General features: G+C 38.5%; 1 long non-coding RNA gene across 2 annotated transcripts in view; it reads right to left on the bottom strand.

Annotated features, from left to right (window-relative positions):
- Positions 1–20,408, bottom strand: part of LOC309627614 — a 91,638-nt gene that overhangs the window by 43,991 nt on the left and 27,239 nt on the right. For both annotated transcript variants that reach the window (XR_014243855.1, XR_014243856.1), the window contains exon 2: positions 5,701–5,914. This is a non-coding gene — a long non-coding RNA (uncharacterized lncRNA). The remainder of the gene's footprint in view (positions 1–5,700; positions 5,915–20,408) is intronic.

Genomic DNA, 20,408 nt, shown 5'->3' with positions numbered 1-20,408 from the left:
TAAATAAATAAATAAATAAATAAATAATAAAAGTGTTTAAAAAAAAAAAAGTCAGAATTGTTTTTTGTTATAGTCAGCAAATTGCCAAAATACCTATGCTAAATAAATAGGACAGAACTAGAGCATAGTCAAAAATTAAATTCTTTGACACCCTTTTCTTTAAATTAGGAATTAAATGAAATAAATTAACGTTATAAGAAGAATGGATGTGTGTGCGTATGTGTGTTAGGAGAAGGAAATAATTTTATGTATCTCTTTCCCTACTTTATATCATATATATCATATACATTATCTCATTTAATACTCACAACAGCCCTAATATATATGCTAAGCAAAATTATAGAGTAGGAAACTAAGATTTAAACAGGTAAAATTATTTGTCCCAGGTGACACAGCTATTTAACTCTGAAGTTGAGACTGAAATCTCAGTCTATCTGCCTTCAAAGTTTATGCTCTTTTTTGCTACACTAAGCAAGGAAAAGAAGGTACGTGGTTCAAAAACATATGATCACCATGAAACTTTCTGCCTTTTCCGAGATCAAAATCTATTTTTACAGATTCTGGGTGTAGAATTAGGTGAATTGAGTCCATCTTAATGGTCCTTCTTTTGAAAATTCTTACTTTTTACATTGCAATGAAGAGTCATTTTTTTAAAAATTTTCTCTGAAGAAGCATCAGAAAATTCATAAGAAAAAGGAAGTAAAGTTGCCTGATGACCTTGTCCTCCAACCCTGTTCTAGGGCAAGAATGGAGAGGATTCATGCTAGCTTCCTGACATCTGAATTTCTTTATGCCTGGATAATAAATTCTGATAACAACCCACACTTTCTTTGTTACCTGTATTTTGTTTAAGAAAAAAACATAAAAAGGAATAGAAAAACATTGTTTCCATGATATTATTCAATATCAAGGAATTTGGCAGCACTGGCAGAAGTATTTGTTTCCTAACAAAAAACAGACACTTAATCTCAGGTGTTCAGTGTTTTGAAATGACACCTGAAGGTAAGGATAGAATTGCTAATCAGGATCCCAAGAGCAAAGACTGTCAGTAAAGAGAGTGATTTTTGATGTGGAAGACAGGATTTGACTATTTCATATTATGTAGGTGTTCTCTCTTCCAACGCTGACATTTTATTTACGTTTTTGATGAAGAAATTGAGTTTCTTTCATCCTGTTCTAGAAGCATATTTTCTTCATTTGATCTCACTGAGATGAACAAGGTTTCTGTGTGGAACACAGTGATATCTGTTACAAGCACCTGCCGGGATCTGGGACTTCTCCTAGTGCTGACGATAGAAGAGTGAGCAAAGCAGACAGTAACCTTGCCCTCAGGGAGCTTACACTCTAAAGGGGAATCAAGTGATAAGCAAAATAAGTAAAATATGTAGTATGTTAGATAGCAGTATGTACTCTGCAAAGAAAAAAAAAACAGAAAAGGATATGAAGGGCTGGGGGTTGAAATTTTAGAAAAGATGGTCAAGGAAGGCTTCACTGAGAGTGACTTTGGTCAGGACAGGAATAAAGACACAGACATAGAGAATGGACTTGAGGACATGGGGAGGGGGAAGGGTAAGCTGGGACGAAGTGAGAGAGTTCCATGGACTTATATATACTACCAAATGTAAAATCGATGCAGGAAGCAGCCTCATAGCACAGGGAGATCAGCTAGGTGCTTCGTGACCACGTAGAGAGGTGGGATAGGGAGGGTGGGAGGGAGACGCAAGAGGGAGGAGGTATGGGGATATATGTATATGTATAGCTGATTCACTTTGTTATAAAGCAGAAACTAACACACCATTGTAAAGCAATTATACTCCAATGAAGATGTTATTTAAAAAAAAGAAAGTGGGAATGTAAATATTAGGGAAAGGAAATTTTAGGTAATGTAACAGCAACTACAAATGGAAACTTGTGATGCAGCCTAGTAGATGGGTAATAGATTGTACTTATTTCAGTAGTCCCATCCAAAGGAATTGAAGTTATGAAACCTAGCATAATCATTAGTTAAATCCATTTCACCTGTAACCTGCCTTCACTAATCAAGATCATTTTACTTGTTGCTACAAAAGACTTGCATGTCCTTCAAGTGGCACATAGCCTAAATAAGATGTTTGCCTAAGTTGTCCAAGAACTTGGAGTGAGCTGTATCCAGTTCCAGATGAGCCAGTTAAGATTAGATAGGACCACCGACCCTCCACCCAGGCATCTGTGAATGTCCACTGACGTGTCATCAGAGGGCTGAAAACTCCACCCTCAGATTGTACTAAGCGCCTCCGTTTTTGAATGTGCAGAGGCCTCTAGCTTAGTTATCCCTGCACGGAACATTTGTCCAACCATCTTTCCCCATGCTCCCCACTCATAAATCACCCTGCTTCTTTACTCTTTATCCCAGAAATACCTCCAGCCACTTGCCTTCAGGTAGGCAGATCTGAAACTTGTCCTACCTTCTCCTCATTTGGCTGCCTTGTGAATAAACCCACTCTTTGTTCAAACCTCAGTGTCTCAGTGTTTTGGCTTGCTCTGTGTTGGGCAAGATGAAGCTGGTTCAGTAACAGTTACACTAGTGAGAGAGTAAGCTATGTATTCTATTAAATTCCAAATACATATGTCTTGGGCAAGTTTCCTTTGTTCGTAAGTAGCTTAGAATTTTAAACAAGTTCAAATTTAAAAAAAGAAAGAAAAGAAAGGAAATGTTTTGGAAGGCCTGTAGAGTATTTCAAGAAACCAAGAGAAATGGGGCCATGGCAAATGCCAATATGGAAGGGAAAACAAACAAACCAGTGACACGCAGTATTAATTACAGAAGCGAAATCGTCATCTAGACAAATTGTCACCTAAAGCAACCTCTTTTGTATCTAATTGCTTTCAACTGTAAAATAGCTAGCTAGTGGGAAGCAGCTACATAGCACACGGAAATCAGCTCAGTGCTTTGTGACCACCTAGAGAGGTGGGATAGGGAGGGTGGGAGGGAGATGCCAGAGGGAGGAGCTATGGGGATGTATGTATGTGTATAGCTGATTCACTTTGTTATAAAGCAGAAACTAAAACACCATTGTAAAGCAATTATACTCCAATAAAGATGTTAAAAATAAAAACAAAGCAAAAAAAAAAGAGTAAGGCTAAGAGCTAAGAAGGGCCAAATTATTGGGAGTGTTGTAGGTGGATAAGTTACAGTTGAAGGTAGCAGAGGACTCATATTTTTTAAATTTGACTTTTAAAACTCACTTTTTCTGTTCTGTGGACATTGGGTTATATTGTGCAAAATTGATAGCAGGAACACCACTTAGCAGACTATTTCACCCCACTGTATTGAGGCATGCTGCCAACTAGGTACAGTGGGTGAAGAAATTTAATTTTGTCCATTGTGTAAATAATGTGTATCCCAAGCATTTGGAAGAGTGTTCGGCACATAATACTAAATAAAGATTTGTTGAATGAATAATAAAGTGAACTAACAAATGTAAAAAAAAAACAGGTTGGAGAGAGAAAGAGGTGATGAAGACTGGCTAGGGGTGTAAGAGCCAAATTGCAATAAATTTTAAAGTGAATGGGTGGTGACTGCGGAAAGGAACACATTACTTTTTTGAAAATTTGGTTAAATTTCTTTAAACTAATTGGAATACTGATCATACTCCTTTTGACACACTTTTTTCTTTCAAACATGACTACAATCTAATGGCAATAAGTATATTTCATGGACAGATGACATACACAATTAATAAATCCAGACAATGACACTGTGTGTTACCTATGATCCCTAAGATTTTTTTTTTCCATAAAATTTTGACTGTGGAAAAATTTCTAACAAGAAGCAAATGCTCTCTCATCAAAATTTTCTGTGCCTTTGAAAAGCAATCAAGGATGTTAAATAGCATCTTCCCTGCTGCACTCACTCTGGTGGTCTTCTCGTTATATGATCAGGATGCATGTACTCTGTTATTACACACCAGGATGTCATTATTTTTAAATCTGAGGAATTGAAAGATAATAAGCTCTTTATTTCCCCTGAAATCCCACAGCTCCACATAATTAGAAAGTTCAGAATTTTCAGTTATTTATTTGAAAGAGACAAGAAAACGACTTTTTAATAGTTGGATATGAGCTCTGAAGTCAAGAGGATACAAGACTCAAGGTCACCTAATGCAATGTAATAGATAATTCTCCACTTTTATTTCCCAAACTAAAGACACTTACTGATTTATTCAAGCAGGGAATGGCTATGGTTTTGGATCTTGGTCAAACCAGATTTATTATTTTTCCCTCTTATACATAAAGATGTAGATTTGGGCTTTGTTAAAAAGAAAGCTCTATAGGTTTTTATTTATTTTGAATGCCAGGTTTAGAAAAAAATGTTATCCAAACATTATTGTTTAAATAAAAATATGGAATATAATCCTTTCTTTGTCATTTCCTGATCCTTCCTGCTCTCTCTCTGTCATCCTCAAGCTGGACGGAGTCACAATATTTTTATAACTACAAGAGAATTTAATCCTCCAGTTGAACATTCTTACAATTTTTTATGAAACCCTTTGAGAAAGAGATATGTTATGAATATTGTCCATAGAAAAATACATATGCACACATAAAGATAACATTTGCCTATAATTTCAGGGTTCTCTGAGTCACAGGATAAGAACCCTTGACCTAATCCAACCCTGTAATTTTATAAATAAATAAAGTCACTAGGAGGGTACTTTTTCCAGACAACCAGTTGATATCTAACATGGTAGAAATTCAAAGCTATGGATACAAATAACCTATTCAATACTCTTTTTACAATGCCACCTTGATTCTCTGTGAGCATGTTCCATACAAAGTAGTTATAAATATCCAATAAGTTTTAGCTGTACCGAGAGTAGAATCCACACAAGAGACTGGGATCGAAGCGCAAGGAGGTTAATAGAGAGCAGCTTTTGGAGCCAAGCAGGCCTGACATACCAGCTGTGGGACCCTGGACTGGAGATTATCTGATACAAGTGTCATCTGCTCATGAGCGATAGCTCTGCAACCTACCTTATAAAGGCTTTTGGAAAATTACACAAGTTAATAGATGAAAAGAGCTTATCAATATGCTTGAAATGTAGTGGTAAATAAATAATAAGTTACCGAGTAGAGTAACTGCATTACTATTACTAAGTTATTCAGAAGTTAAATTGGCAGGATCCCCTGCCCTCAAGGATCACTCGGTTGATTAGGTTATATGCAAACTTAACAGCACAAGCCATCAACAAGCCCTATGACAGGTCCTCTACATTCCAGTCCTAATATTTACGGGGCTATGAGAAGGGCACGTCAAGCCCCTATTTTGGTTAAAGTGTCTAGGTTGAGCACGGATGAATAAACCTGTTTATTTGTAAGGCTCACAATCGTAATTTGAGAATCAGTCACCAGATGAGCACTGTTATGGCTTTATGCTACAGCTTTATGACCCATGCATTATCAGTTTCCCCATATATTTAGATACATAAGAGTCATTGTAAGCTAATAACTAAGGTTTTTACTATTTAAAAGATAGCAAAGCACTAAAGTCAATCATTTTAAACAAACACAGTCTATGGCAAAATTTTATAATTCAAGTACTGGCTTTTATGGCTACCCTGCTAAAAGCAGATGCCCCCCCCACCCCAAAAAATGTTCATGTTAAGATCAATGACATCACACACACCAGGAGCGTGTGAAATGGTATGTTTTATTACTTACATAATTGAAGCTTTTCTGAGCAGAGCAGGGCAGGCCTCCCAAGTAAGTCTGAAACAGCTTCAGAGAGCAAGGAAAGGAAGAGGGCTGGGATTTTTAATGTAGTTAGAGAGCAGGGCCGGAAGAAGGTTCCCAGGCATGGGCAGGAGCTTCCATGGTTTGAATCAACAGGGCCAAAGGAGGCAGCACCTGGGTTTTCTTATCAGCTTGTCCAGAGCTGGGCAAAGAAGAAGAGACAGGGTGGGCTTAGAAGTTGTCAACAGTCACACATCAGAAAATGGAGTCAGTCTTTATTACACTATGTATGGTGAGGCATCGTCACACTAAAATTAACCATCATCAGTGCTTAACCACTCTCAGTAGGTTATTTTAACCCTATTGAGAGAAAACATGAAACTCACCTGGGTGCCTAAAGCCTCCCTTGGAACAGCCTCAACTGACAGGGCAACCTAAGCCTACTCCACTGAAACTTAGATTTCTTACAGCACTGTCTTGAGCATTTATACAAGGCTCTGTTTTTGCAAATACTTTAGCTACAGTTCTGCAACAGGAAGAAACTGACCATTTGCAACCATCCCCTCATATAATCAGGGACAAAAAGGAATAGCAAAAAATGATGGCTATGCTTGGCATATTTATTCATAACTATCTTTTTCTAATCAGCAACAGACTCTGTTCACATTTCAAGGATTTAAAATTAGATCTATTTAACTTCTTTACTGAAGTTTATAGATTCGTCTAAGTTTATTTCTGGTTTTAAAAGCACCAGACACTTTTCTTGCTGAACATATTAAAAATAGCTTGCATAGCTCCACACCAAGCCGACGGCAACTGTGAATAACAGTGATAGACAATAGCTTCTTCCCACTGTAAGTGCCAAATAACTATATGGTGCACAACATCAGTGCTTCAGGGGCTCAGAAGGGAGACAAACCTTCTTGAAATGGACTGAATAGGGGATATCTGAGAGAAGACTGAGAGAAAGTAAATGGAATGAGGAAGAGGAAATTTCAGATAGGGAGTAAAGCATAACAGTTACACGCATGGGTAAGTGTTAATATAAGACCCCCAGTTTGAAAGCAATACATGTGTGTGTGCCTGTATTTTAAGTGTACTGGCACGTGGTTCCAGCATAAAATAACAGCAGAAAGGTAGCTGACTTTTCCTTACATAATTCAAGGAACGTGTATTCTTCACATTATAAAGAAACCCCTTTTTGAAAAAGTCATTAGAAATCAGCTGAAATTGCCATATCTGGCTCTGAAACAAAATTTACAGAAAAAAACTACGTGAGAAATATGAAAAGTTATAGAGCTTTCAAAGGTGCTTCTGAGACTATAGAAAGACTATTGAAAATATAGCATGGCTGGAAGAGAAGGTCTATCTGAGAATTAAGCAGGCTCCCTTGAGAACAGTAAAATCTGTCAGGAACCATGTCTGTTTGAATTCAACACCATGTTGCTGGTGCTTAAGCTAGTGCTTGAAACCTAGGAGGTGATCAATAATTTTTTAATGAATTAATAAACTCATTTTCTTGGGAAAAGTGCAAAAGTGCACTGTATAATATTGAGCTAATAAAAAAATCTTTTGCAGAGAGGGGTTAGAGTCTAAATTCAAATCAAATCCTTTTTAAAATGGACCATGTGTCTGCAACCTGCCAGTCACCTTAATTAGAAGACAAACTACTCCCATTAGAAGACTATCCTATTCTTCAAATGAGTAAATTAATGTTATGATAAAAGCATTACTCTGAGAAAATGCACTGCATGAACATGGGAACTATTGGGATTGGTTTCAAGTCTAGAAGTGCAGGTGTTCTGTGTGTACCAGCATTCTGGCAGGGTTGCTATCAAGCAAACAGAGGACAGAAAGTTCTCTTCAACATGTCAAGTGGAACATATTACCAAAGGAAGCTCCTTCCCTTTGCTTTAGAATTATTCTTCAATAGAGCTTATTATTCCCTGTGTAGTGTATAGATCATGTATAGTCATTTTAGAAAATTTGAAGTAAAGTCCTCAAAAATATAATGAGAATAGAAACTCATAATCCCTTAACTCTGAGATAGCTGCCACAAATATATATGTGTGTGTGTGTGTGTGTGTGTGTGTGTGTGTGTGTGTGTGTGTGTATAATTATCAAAGCAAAAAATGAAAGTGAATCTACCAAATCCCTATGCAGTCTTCCCATACACCCCCTCTCCAAAAAAACTTGCCACCTTTGGCTGATACAGTCTGTGATTTTCACATATTACTCTCTGGGTCCAGGGGTACTCATAAATCACAATCCTTTTCACCAAAGTGGCTAACAAATTTGAGAAATATACCTAGGAGCTATATAGGGACTAGAATGTAGTACAAGCTCTATTTTCCAAAGAACAGGTTTTTTGTTTTTTGTTTTTGTAAAACTAACTTTGAGAACACAGCTTGATTAAAAGACTAAAATGGAACACATTGATTCATTTATTCAAAAAATACTTAAAGAGGGGGGAGGGGTGGTAAGGGAGAAATGGCTTGGGAGTTTGGGCTTAGCAGATGCAAACTATTATATATACAGTGGATAAACAAGAAGGTCCTACTGTATAGCACAGAGAACTATATTCAATATCCTGTGATAAACCATAATGGAAAAGAATATGAAAAAGAATGTATATATATGTATAGCTGAATCACTTTGCTGTACAGTAGAAATTAACACAACATTGTAAATCAACTATACTTCAATAAAATAAATTTTAAAAAATAATTTTAGAAAATACTTAAAGAGGTTTGCTAGGAACTATTCTAAGCACTGGGGATAGAGCAGTTAACTTACATTCTTATGGAGCTTACATTCTAGGGAAAAGACAGACAATGATGAAATAATAAGCTATATGCCATATCCAGGAATGGGTATAAGGAGTGCTAGAAAGGTGATTGCTATTTTATGTATGGAGGTCTGGAAAGGCCTCACCAAAAAGGGACATTTGAGCAAAGACACAAAGGGTACCAGCGTATTTGAGAGAATAGCATTCTCAATAGCATTCAGGTAGAGGAGACAGTGAATGCAAAGGCCCTAAGCTGACACATATCTGGTTTTTGACCTCTATTTTCCTGTGTTGGATTGTTTTACCTATAGCTGGGGAACCATGGCCTACTCCAATGGGGCACAGAGCAGCATTACACTTCCTGCCCCTGCCACTCAGCCACTCAATCTTGTTTCCTTCTAGAGCATGCCTCACAGGAACAAGAGTGGAGAAAGGGTATGTTTTACCTGTACTCTATATAACAGAGACATGCTGGAAGAATGTCCTTTTTTCCAGTCTCACCGAGTACAAAAAGACATCTCTCCTCCCATGGGAAGGAGACAAAAATGGAAGATGAGATAGGAATCAGAAGTGACCCCTAAAGAATTTAATGTGATTTCCTTTACCTCTGAGTGGGGAATGAATAACAAGTGTCTTCCTTTTATTTTAGTATTATATTATATATCTTCTTCAGATATTGTAAAGGAATTGACATCTTTATTTTAAGTCAATATGAGTAAAATTCTCTCTGCAATAAGAGAATTACTCCTACTATCTTCTCTGTGACTATTATTCAACCATTTGGGTTACTCAGTTGTACTAAATAAAGATGTGAATAATTCTCTACACAGAGAATGAAATCTTGGCAAAAGTCTATGAGAGAGTCCTGTCCTGATGTCAACAGTTACCCCCATCGTTTTTATGAGAAGTTATTTTTCACTTTTTTGAGTGCAACTGAAAAGTGAGGGAAAGGGGGTGCAGAGAACTGACTCAGAACTCTCTGACTCTGGAAAAGAGTCAGATGTGGATAAATTACATACTTAAATCAAGCTGGGAAGAAGCCAATATTGCTGGCTACACTTTCTTCTCCATTAGGAATCTGAACAAGTCAAAGAGAAACAGACATAGATGGGATGAATAGAAGATCATGTATGTGTCCATTTTGATGAAAAAATAATTAGCATTCCAAAATACCAACTATGCAATCAACACATATCTCCAAGGAAACTCTCAATTTAGAATTTCAAAATGTAAAATCAATTTCCTGCCCTAATCACCAGTTTTCATACCGATAACTTTAGTATAATTGTGAACATCAAAGATGGTAGATGGGGGCTTCCCTAGTGGCACAGTGGTTAAGAATCCTCCTGCCAATGCAGGGGACATGGGTTCAAGCCCTGGTCAGGGAAGATCCCACATGCCATGGAGCAACAAAGCCTGTGTGCCACAACTACTGAACCTGCGTTCTAAAGCCCGCGAGCCACAACTTCTGAGCCTGCGTGCCACAACTACTGAAGCCCGCGCGCCTAGAGCCTGTGGTCTGCAACAAGAGAAGACACCACAATGAGAAGCCCGTGCACCGCAACAAAGAGTAGCCTCTGCTCGCTGCAACTAGAGAAAACCTGCACACAGCAACGAAGACCCAAGGCAGCCAAAAATAAATAAATTAAATAAATAAATAAGAAAAAAAAAGATGGTAGATGGGAAATTGGACTTATTAAACTAATGTAGTTAATTGAATCTAGTCCTGGAAGAACATTTACTCTTATAAAAAGCACTCAAGACAACATCATTTAATGTACAATTTCAGCTCTAGTTCTTAAGATAAATTTTTTTCAATAAAAAAAAGAATTCAAGTAATGTTGAAACATTCTGTGGACAGCAAATTGTCAAATTATAAATAAGCCTTGTTCATCTCATTTTATGGAAATTGAATGATAACTCCTAAAAATTATATTGAAAGCATGTTTTCAGAAATTCTTGAAAAATAGCTGCCTAAGCACATATCTATGATTCCCTTTTTCTCCCTATTCTGTTAGAGACAGCTCAACTCGTATTTTGAGTGAAACTTATTCCTGGAAAATAATAGGGCTCCCAAACACATCTTAAGCTTCTACTCCAGAGAGAACAGGGCAGTCAATGCCAGGAGAAGTTAGCATTAGAATGCCCCTGCTTACTGCCCCACAGGAGGACTCAGGTCCAGAAGCCTGGGAGAAGGTCCTCCTTCCCGATAGCATATGAGCAAAGACTTCGAACTCACAGCTGCTAGAGCATTACAGCTCAGAAAGCTGGATGGATTCCCTCAACACATATAGATGAACCACCCAACCTGCTCACAATATGTACACTGTTGGATTATTACTTGATCAAACAAGCAAGTGCTTCTGGCAATAGTAAAGCAGGGATTATGGGAAAATTTAAACATTAATAGTATTTGATGTTTGATTTTAAAGTATCATGTGAGGATCACAACATGGTTGGGTTTTCTTACGCTTATTATTTTTATTGTGGATTATATATAGTGTGTGGGGAGGACAGGGGACATACCATTTTATTTTCAGGGAGTAGGGCCTATAAAGGGTTTTGTCCTGCCCTATATGTGTAGTTGTGATGGAATTTCAATAATCAGGATGTAGTTAACCACATTTTAGTAGAAATTGACTGTTGGAATCAACTGATCTCCTTCAGTACAGCTGGGAGAAAGCTATCTCTCTCCCATTTATACTGAAAAAGGCACGAAAAGCTAAAGGCCTGAACATCTAACCTCAGTTGAGCCAACTGAGTTATTGCTTGCCTAATAGCAAAGAAGCACATTCTGTATCCCTAATCATTTCAAATCAGTTTCCTGGAGAACCTGAAATTATAACTAAAATATGTTTGAGGAAACTCTCACCCAAACACATGAGTAGACAGAGAAAGATTACAAATCATAAGAACACACTAATTTTAAGGAGTGAGACCAAGCCAAGTGTTCAGAGCAGTGATTTCCACTGAGGATATATTTAGTTGGAAAAATAAAAGACAATCTTGAATGAGCTGTAATGTAAATTCTTAAGGTTTTACAACATAGGACAATGGAACAATCAGAGAACTACAAAATAAATAGTTTTAGGAAAGACAAATATAGTATCAAATTTTTTAATTTCAATAATGAAACTCAAAAATGTTGGAAACCATATTACTTTTTGGGAAGTCAAAGGAAGACATAAAGCAAAAATAATAGAAATCACAAGTAAAAAGATAAGAGATATGGAACTAATCCAGGGCTTTCTAAAAAGAGAGAGGGATAATCAAGAAGAAACAATCAAACAGATAATGGAAGAAAAGTTCCCTGAATAATATAAAGGTTTAAAATTTCAAATAGAAAGACTCACTGAGTTTAAAATAGGATTAATTTCAAAAGAGGGAGCTAAAGAATTTTCTGAATGACAGAGATAAAGAGAAAATTTTATAAGTCTACAGATGGAAATAATAGATTACTTACAGAAGAAAGGAAGTCAAAACAGCATCAAGTTTCTCATGTAAGCTAAGAAAATAGATTTCCAGAGGAAAGAACCATGATCCAAGAATATATCCTCACAATGTTTTATTCTTATACCAAAGACATACATTTAGGGACATGCAAGGAAGCTAAAATTACACCACTTTTATAATAATTCTAAGTAATTGAGAAAGTTCAACATAGTGAAAACTAAGTCCAGGAAAAGATCTATCAGTATGTCTTAAACCGTTTGGGCTGCCATAACAAAATACCACAGACTAGGGGCCTAAACAACAGAGATTCATTTTCTCACAGTTCTTGAGGTTGGACATCTGAGACCAGGGTGCCAGCATAGCTGCTTTCTGGTGATGGCTTTCTTCCCATCTTGTAGATGCTGCCTTCTCCCTGTGTCCTCACGTAGTAGGGAGAGAGCAAGAAAGTATCCATCTACAATCCAAGAAGAGAGCCATCACCAGAAACTAACGATGCTAGAATCCTGAACCCTGATCTTGGACTTCTTCCAGCCTCAAGAACTGTGAGAAAATTAATCTTTGCTGTTTAAGCCACCCAGTCTGTGGTATTTTGTTATGGCAGCCTAAGCAGACAAAGACAGCTTCTGGTACTGAGAGTAGGGTGCTGCTGTAACAAATACCTAAAAACTGTGGGAACGGTTTTGGAACTGGGTAATTGGTAGAGGTTGGAAGAGTTTTGAATGCATGCTAGAAATATGTACATTAAGGGTGATTCTGGTGAGGTTTCAGACATAAATGGGGAATATGTTTTTGGAAACTGGAGGAAAAGTGATCCTTGTAATAAAGTGGCAAATAACTTGGCTGAACTATGTTCTAGTGTTTTTTGGAAGGTAAAACTTGCAAGTGATAAAACTGAATATTTAGCTGAGGAGATTTCTAAGCAAAGTGTTGAAGGAGTGGCTTGATTCCTTCTGACTGCTTATAGTAAAAGGTGAAAAGAAAGAGATGAATTGAAGAAGGAATTGTTAAGCAGAAAGAAACCAGAACCTGAAGGTTTGGTAAACGCTCAGCTTATCCATATTGCAAAAAATGAGAAAATGTGTCCTGAAGAGAACACTAAGAGTGTGGCTGAACAACCATTTGATTAAAAGATCATCGATGCAACTTATAGACTTAATCAGCCATCTCAGCAGAAGTCAGGAATGGAAATGGGATTATACCTACCAGTAGAGATACTGCCAGCTTGAACTAAAGGGGACAGACAAGGCAGGACAGAATGAAGAAAACTATCAGACTTCTGGATTTCACAGGACAGGACCATAGAGCTATTCAACTGCAAATGTGTGTTATCCTTCAAGAAAAAGGAAGAAAGACCCAAAAGAGATTCAGAGATTATCAGGGCCAATAGTTTCACCACAGGCCCAGAGTGCAAAGACCCCAGGGAGCAGGGCTACCTACCGCTCAGTCTCAAAGGGCAGGCTCACCACCCAGTAGAGCCACTGGACAGGACACTGACAGGACCACTGGACAAAGCAGGAAGCAGTGGTAAATCCCCTGATACTTTTCCCATTGCTTCTAAGGAGCCTCTTCATCCGCTTCTTGCTTTGCCTCTAGCTGGTGACTTTCTTGGATTTTTTTTTTTTCTTTTCCTTTAATGTAAGCATAGTTGTTTTGTTTTTTATGAAGCCTTCATGTCAAGTCTCTTGGAACACACCTGATAGTTGCTGAAAGAGTAGGCTCATTCTACGGTGGTTCACAACTCTTCTAGACAGATGGTATTCCTTGCTGGTATCATTCTATTCATTGCCCCAAGATATCTCCTTCCTGAAGTACCCACTAGTTTATTCTTATTTCCCACTTCTAGTTGGTATTTTTAACATACATTAAAACAATCTCAAGGGATCTGCTTTCTATTTGGGTTGCAGAGAACGAATATCCACTAGAAATCAAAAGTTTAATACAGTATCAGGGGTAGGCTTTATCTTAGACTCTATGGTGGGAAGATATCCTGAATTCAAAGAAAAATCTTACATAAAAGTCTTCATCTGTTTGAATATTTCCACAGAATTAAGTAAAACTCAACAGAACAGTGCAATCAGTGAAGGCGCATGCACCCTTGGGTAAGAGGGGATATAACATGCAGAGTGTAGCCATAATCCATGAAGCCAGAATGTATTAGAGCAGTGGTTCCCAACCTTTTTGGCACCAGCGCCCAGTTTCATGGAACACAATTTTTCCAGGGGGTGGGGGTGGGGTGTTCAGGCGGTAATGTGAGCGATGGGGGGGGGATGGTTCAGGCAGTAATGCGAGCGATGGGGAGCAGCAGATGAAGCTTCGTTTGCTCCCCCGCCATTCACCTCCTGCTGTGCGGCCTGGCTCCTAACAGGCCTCAGACCGGTACCAGGGTTGAGGACCCCTGTATTAGAGGACTGCTCAGTTTCCCTAGATTGAAGTCCTATTGGTGTTGAGGGATTTTAAAAACTTGATATTCTCTAAGAAATTGGAGATGAATTTTAGTGCAATTACTCAACCATAGTAATTTTGTCTCGTCCATCAGTGACTGCATTGGGGTAAGGCCCAAGTTGATAAGCTACTTCAAAAGCTACAGCAGAGGAGGAGCTTCAAGATGGCAGAAGAATAAGATGTGGAGATCACCTTCCTCCCCAAAAATACATCAGAAATGCATCTACATGTGGAACAACTCCTACAGAACACCTACTGAACACTGGCAGAAGATTTCAGACCTCCCAAAAGGCAAGAAACTCCCCACACACCTGGGTAGGGCAAAAGATAAAAGAAAAAACAGAGACAAAAGAATAGGGACGGGACCTGCACCAGTGGGAGGGCGCTGTGAAGGAGGAAAGGTTTCCACACACTAGGAAGCCCCTTCGCAGGTGAAGACTGCAGGTGGCGGAGGGGGAAAGCTTTGGAGCCACGGAGGAGAGCGCAGCAACAGGGGTGCGGAGGGCAAAGCGGAGAGATTCCCGCACAGAGGATCGAGGCTGACATGCACTCACCAGCCCGAGAGGCTTGTCTGCTCACCCGCCGGGGCGGGCGGGGGCTGGAAGCTGAGGCTCAGGCTTCGGAGGTCAGATCCCAGGGAGAGGACTGGGGTTGGCTGCGTGAACACAGCCTGAAGGGACTAGTGCGCCACGGCTAGCTGGGAGGGAGTCTGGGAAAAGGTCTGGAAATGCTGAAGAGGCAAGAGACTTCTTGCCTCTTTGTTTCCTGCTGCACGAGGAGAGGGGATTAAGAGCACCGCTTAAAGGAGCTCCAGAGGGAGGCGCGACCTGCGGCTATCAGCGCGGACCCCAGAGACGGGCATGAGACGCTAAGGCTGCTGCTGCTGCCACCAAGAAGCCTGTGTGCAAGCACAGGGCACTATCCACACCTCCCCTCCCAGGAGCCTGTGCAGCCGCCACTGCCAGGATACCGTGATCCAGGGACAACTTCCCTGGGAGAATACACCGTGCACCTCAGGCTGGTGCAACGTCATGCCAGCCTCTGCCGCCGCAGGCTCGCCCCGCATCCGTACCCCTCCGTCCCCCCAGCCTCCGTGAGCCAGAGCCCCTGAAACAACTACTCCTTTAACCCCATCCTGTCTGAGGGAAGAACAGACGCCCTCAGGCGACCTACACGCAGAGGCAGGTCCAAATCCAAAGCTGAACCCCAGGAGCTGTGCGAACAAAGAAGAGAAAGGGAAGTCTCTCCCAGCAGCCTCAGGAGCAGCGGATTAAAGCTCCACAGTCAACTTGATGTACCCAGAATCTGTGGAATACCTGAATAGACAACGAATCATCCAAAATTGAGGAGGTGGACTTTGGGAGCAATGATATATATATATATATATATGTATATTTTCTCCCTTTTGCTCTTTTTGTGAGTGTGTAAGCTTATGCTTCTGTGTGTGATTTTGTCTGTATAGGCTAGCTTTTACCATTTGTCCTAGGGTTCTGTTTGTCCATTCAACTTTTGTGTGTTTTTTTAAAGTTTTTTTGTTTGTTTGTTTGTTTTTGTTTTGTATAGTTTTCAGCACTTGTTATCACTGGTGAATTTGCTTTTTGGTTTGGTTGTTCTTTCTTTTTTTTTAAATTACTTAAAAAAATTTTTATTCAATAATTATTTTTTGCTTTTTATTTTACTAACTGTTTATTACATTTTATTTTATTTTATCTCTCCCTTTCTTCCTTCCTTCCTTCCTTCCTTCCTTTCCTTCCTCCCCCCTCCCTCCCTCCCTCATTCTTTCTCTTTCTTTCTTTCTTTCTTTCTTTCTTTTCTCCCTTTTATTCTGAGATGTGTGGATGACAGGCTCTGGGTGCTCCAGCCAGGTTTCAGGGCTGTGCCTCTGAGGTAGGAGAGCCAAGTTCAAGACATTGGTCCACCAGAGACCTCCCAGCTCCATGTAATATCAAAAGGCATAAATCTCCCAGAGATCTCCATCTCAAGCCAAGACCCAGCTCCACTCAACGACCAGCAAGCTACAGTGCTGGACACCCTATGCCAAACAATTAGCAAGAGAGGAACACAACCCCACCCATTAGCAGAGAGGCTGCCTAAGATCGTAATAAGGTCACAGACACCCCAAAACACACCACCAAACGTGGACCTACCCACCAGAAAAACAAGATCAGACCTCATCGACCAGAACACAGGCACTAGTCCCTTTCACCAGGAAGCCTACACAACCCACTGACCCAACCTTAGCCACTGGGGGCAGCTAAAAAACAATGGGAACTACGAACCTGCAGCCTGCATAAAGGAGACCCCAAACACAGTAAGTTAAGCAAAATGAGAAGACAAAGAAACACTCAGCAGATGAAGGAGAAAGGTAAAAACCCACCAGACTTAACAAATGAAGAGGAAATAGGCAGTCTACCTGAAAAAGAATTCAGAATAATGATAGAAAAGATGATCCAAAATCTTGGAAATAGAATGGAGAAAATACAAGAGACATTTAACAAGGACCTAGAAGAACTAAAGAGCAAACAAACATTCATGAACAACACAAAAAATGAAATTAAAAATTCTCTGGAACGGATCAATAGCAGAATAATTGAGGCAGAAGAACAGATAAGTGACCTGGAAGATAAAATAGTGGAAATAATTACTGCAGAGCAGAATAAAGAAAAAAGAAGGAAAAAAATTGAGATCAGTCTCAGAGACCTCTGGGACAATATTAAATGCACCAACATTCTAATTATAGGGGTCCCAGAAAAAGAAGAGAAAAAGAAAGGGATAGAGAAAATATGTGAAGAGATTACAGTTGAAAACTTCCCTAATATGGGAAAGGAAATAGTTAATCAAGTCCAGGAAGCACAGAGAGTCCCATAAAGGATAAATCCAAAGAGAAATACGCCAAGACACATATTAATCAAACTATCAAAAATTAAATACAAAGAACAAATATTAAAAGCAGCAAGGGAGAAACAACAAATAACATACAAGGGAACCCATATAAGGTTAAGAGCTGATCTTTCACCAGAAACTCTGCAAGCCAGAAGGGAGTCACAGGACATATTTAAAATGATGAAAAGGAAAAACCGACAACCAAGACTGCTCTATCCAGGAAGGATTTGATTCAGATTTGATGGAGAAATTAAAACCTTTACAGACAAGCGAAAGCTAAGAGAATTCAGTACCAGCAAACCAGCTTTATAACAAATGCTAAAGGAACTTCTCTAGGCAGGAAACACAAGAGAAGGAAAAGACTTACAATAACAAACCCCAAACAATTAAGAAAATGGTTTGTTACAATAACAAATCCCAAACAATTAAGAAAATGGTAAGAAAATGGTTCTTAAGAAAAGAACATACATATCGATAATTACCTTAAATGTAAATGGATTAAAGGCTCCAACCAAAAGACATAGAGTGGCTGAATGGATACTAAAACAAGACCCATATATATGCTGTCTACAAGGACCCACTTCAGACTTATGGACACATACAAACTGAAAGTGAGGGGATTGAACAAGATACTCAATGCAAATGGAAATCAAAGGAAAGCTGGAGTAGCAATTCTCATATCAGATAAAATAGACTTTAAAACAAAGACTATTACAAGGGACAAAGAAGGACACTACATAATGATCAAGGGATCAATCCAAAAAGAAGATATAACAATTGTAAATCTTTATGCACCTAACATAGGAGCACCTCAAAACATAAAGAAATGCTAACAACCATAAAAGGGGAAATCGACAGTAACACAATCATAGTAGGGGACGTTAACACCCCACTTTCACCAATGTAAAGATCATCCAAAACGAAAATAAATAAGGAAACACAAGCTTTAAATGATACATTAAACAAGATGGACTTAATTGATATTTGTAGGACCTTGCAACCAAAAACAACAGAATACACTTTCTTCTCAAGTGCTCATGGAACATTCTCTAGGATAGATCATATCTTGGGTCACAAATCAAGCTTTGGTAAATTTAAGAAAATTAAAATTGTATCAAGTATTTTTTTTGACCACAACACTATGAGACAACATAACAATTATGGGAAAAAATCTGTAAAAAATACAAACAAATGGAAGCTAAACAATACACTAGTTAATAACCAAGAGATCACTGAATAAATCAAAAAGTACCTAGAAAAAAATGACAATGAAAACACAACAAACAAAAACCAAAGTAATGCAGCCAAAGCAGTTCTAAGAGGGAAGTTTATAGCAATAAAATCCTACCTCAAGAAACAGGAAATATCTCAAATAAACAAGCTAAACTTACACCTAAAGCAATTAGAGGAAGAAGAAAAAAAAACCCCAAAGTTAGAAGAAGGAAAGAAATCATAGAGATCAGATCAGAAATAAATGAAAAAAAAATCTCTTGCATTGCTATACACTAATGATGAAAAACCTGAAAGAGAAATTAGGGAAACCCTCCCATTTACCATTGCAACAAAAAGAATAACATAACTAGGAATAGACCTACCTAGGGAGACAAAAGATTTGTATGCACAAAACTATAAGACCCTAATGAAAGAAATTAAAGATAATAACAACAGATGGAGAGATATACCATGTTCTTGGATTGGAAGAATCAATATTGTGAAAATGACTATACTACCCAAAGGAAACTACAGATTCAATGGAATCCCTATCAAATTACCAATGGCATTTTTTACAGAACTAAAACAAATCTTAAAATTTGCATGGAGAAACAAAGGACCCTGAATAGCCAAAGCAGTTTTGAGGGAAAAAAACGGAGCAGGAGGAATCAGACTCACTGACTTCAGACTATACTACAAAGCTACAGTAATCAAGACAGTATGGTACTGGCACAAAAACAGAAACATAGATAAATGGAACAAGATAGAAAGCCCAGAGATAAACCCACGCACATATGGTCAACTAATCTATGACAAAGGAGACAAGGATACACAATGGAGAAAAGAAAGCCTCTTCAATAAGTGGTGCTTGGAAAACTGGACAGCAACATTTAAAAGAATGAAATTAGAACACTCCCTAACGCCATACACAAAAATAGACTCAAAATGAATTCAAGACCTAAATGTAAGACCAGACACTATAAAACTCTTAGAGGAAAACATAGGAAGAACACTCTTTGACATAAATTACAGCAAGATCTTTTTTGAGCCAACTACTAGACTAATGGAAATAAAAATAAAATAAACAAATGGTACCTAACGAAACTTCAAAGCTTTTCACAGCAAAGGAAACCATAAACAAGATGAAAAGAGAGCCCTCTGAATGGGAGAAAATATTTGCAAATGAATCAACGGACAAAGGAATAATCTCCAAAATATATAAACAGTCCATGCAGTTCAATATTAAAGAAACAAACAACCCAATCCAAAAATGGGCAGAAGACCTAAATAGACATTTCTCTAAAGAAGACATACAGATGGCCAAGAAGCACACGAAAAGCTGCTCAACATCACTAATTATTAGAGAAAGGCAAATCAAAACTATAATGAGGTATCACCTCACACCAGTTAGAATGAGCATCATCAGGAATTTTACAAACAACAAATGCTGGAGAGGTTATGGAGAAAAGGGAACCCTCTTGCACTGTTGGTGGGAATGTAAATTGATACAGCCACTATGGAGAACAGTATGGACGTTCCTTAGAAAACTAAAAATAAAATTACCATATGACCTAGCAATCCCACTACTGGGCACATACCCAGAGAAAACCATAATACAAAAAGACGCATGCACCCCAATGTTCCTTTCAGCACTATTTACAATAGCCAGGTCATGGAAGCAACCTAAATGCCCATCGACAGATGAATGGATAAAGAAGTTTAGGTACATATATACGATGGAATATTATTCAGCCATAAAAAGGAATGAAATTGGGACATTTGTTGAAACGCGTATGGACCTAGGGACTGTCATACGGAGCGAAGTAAGTCAGAAAGAGAAAACCAAATATCGTATATTAACATGTATGTGGAACCTAGAAAAATGGTACAGATGAACCGGTTTGCAGGGCAGAAGTTG

The sequence above is a fragment of the Balaenoptera borealis genome (genome assembly GCF_965194805.1).
Source record: "Balaenoptera borealis genome assembly, chromosome: 4".
NCBI lineage: Eukaryota > Metazoa > Chordata > Mammalia > Artiodactyla > Balaenopteridae > Balaenoptera > Balaenoptera borealis.
This window is presented reverse-complemented; position numbering and strand designations above follow the sequence as displayed.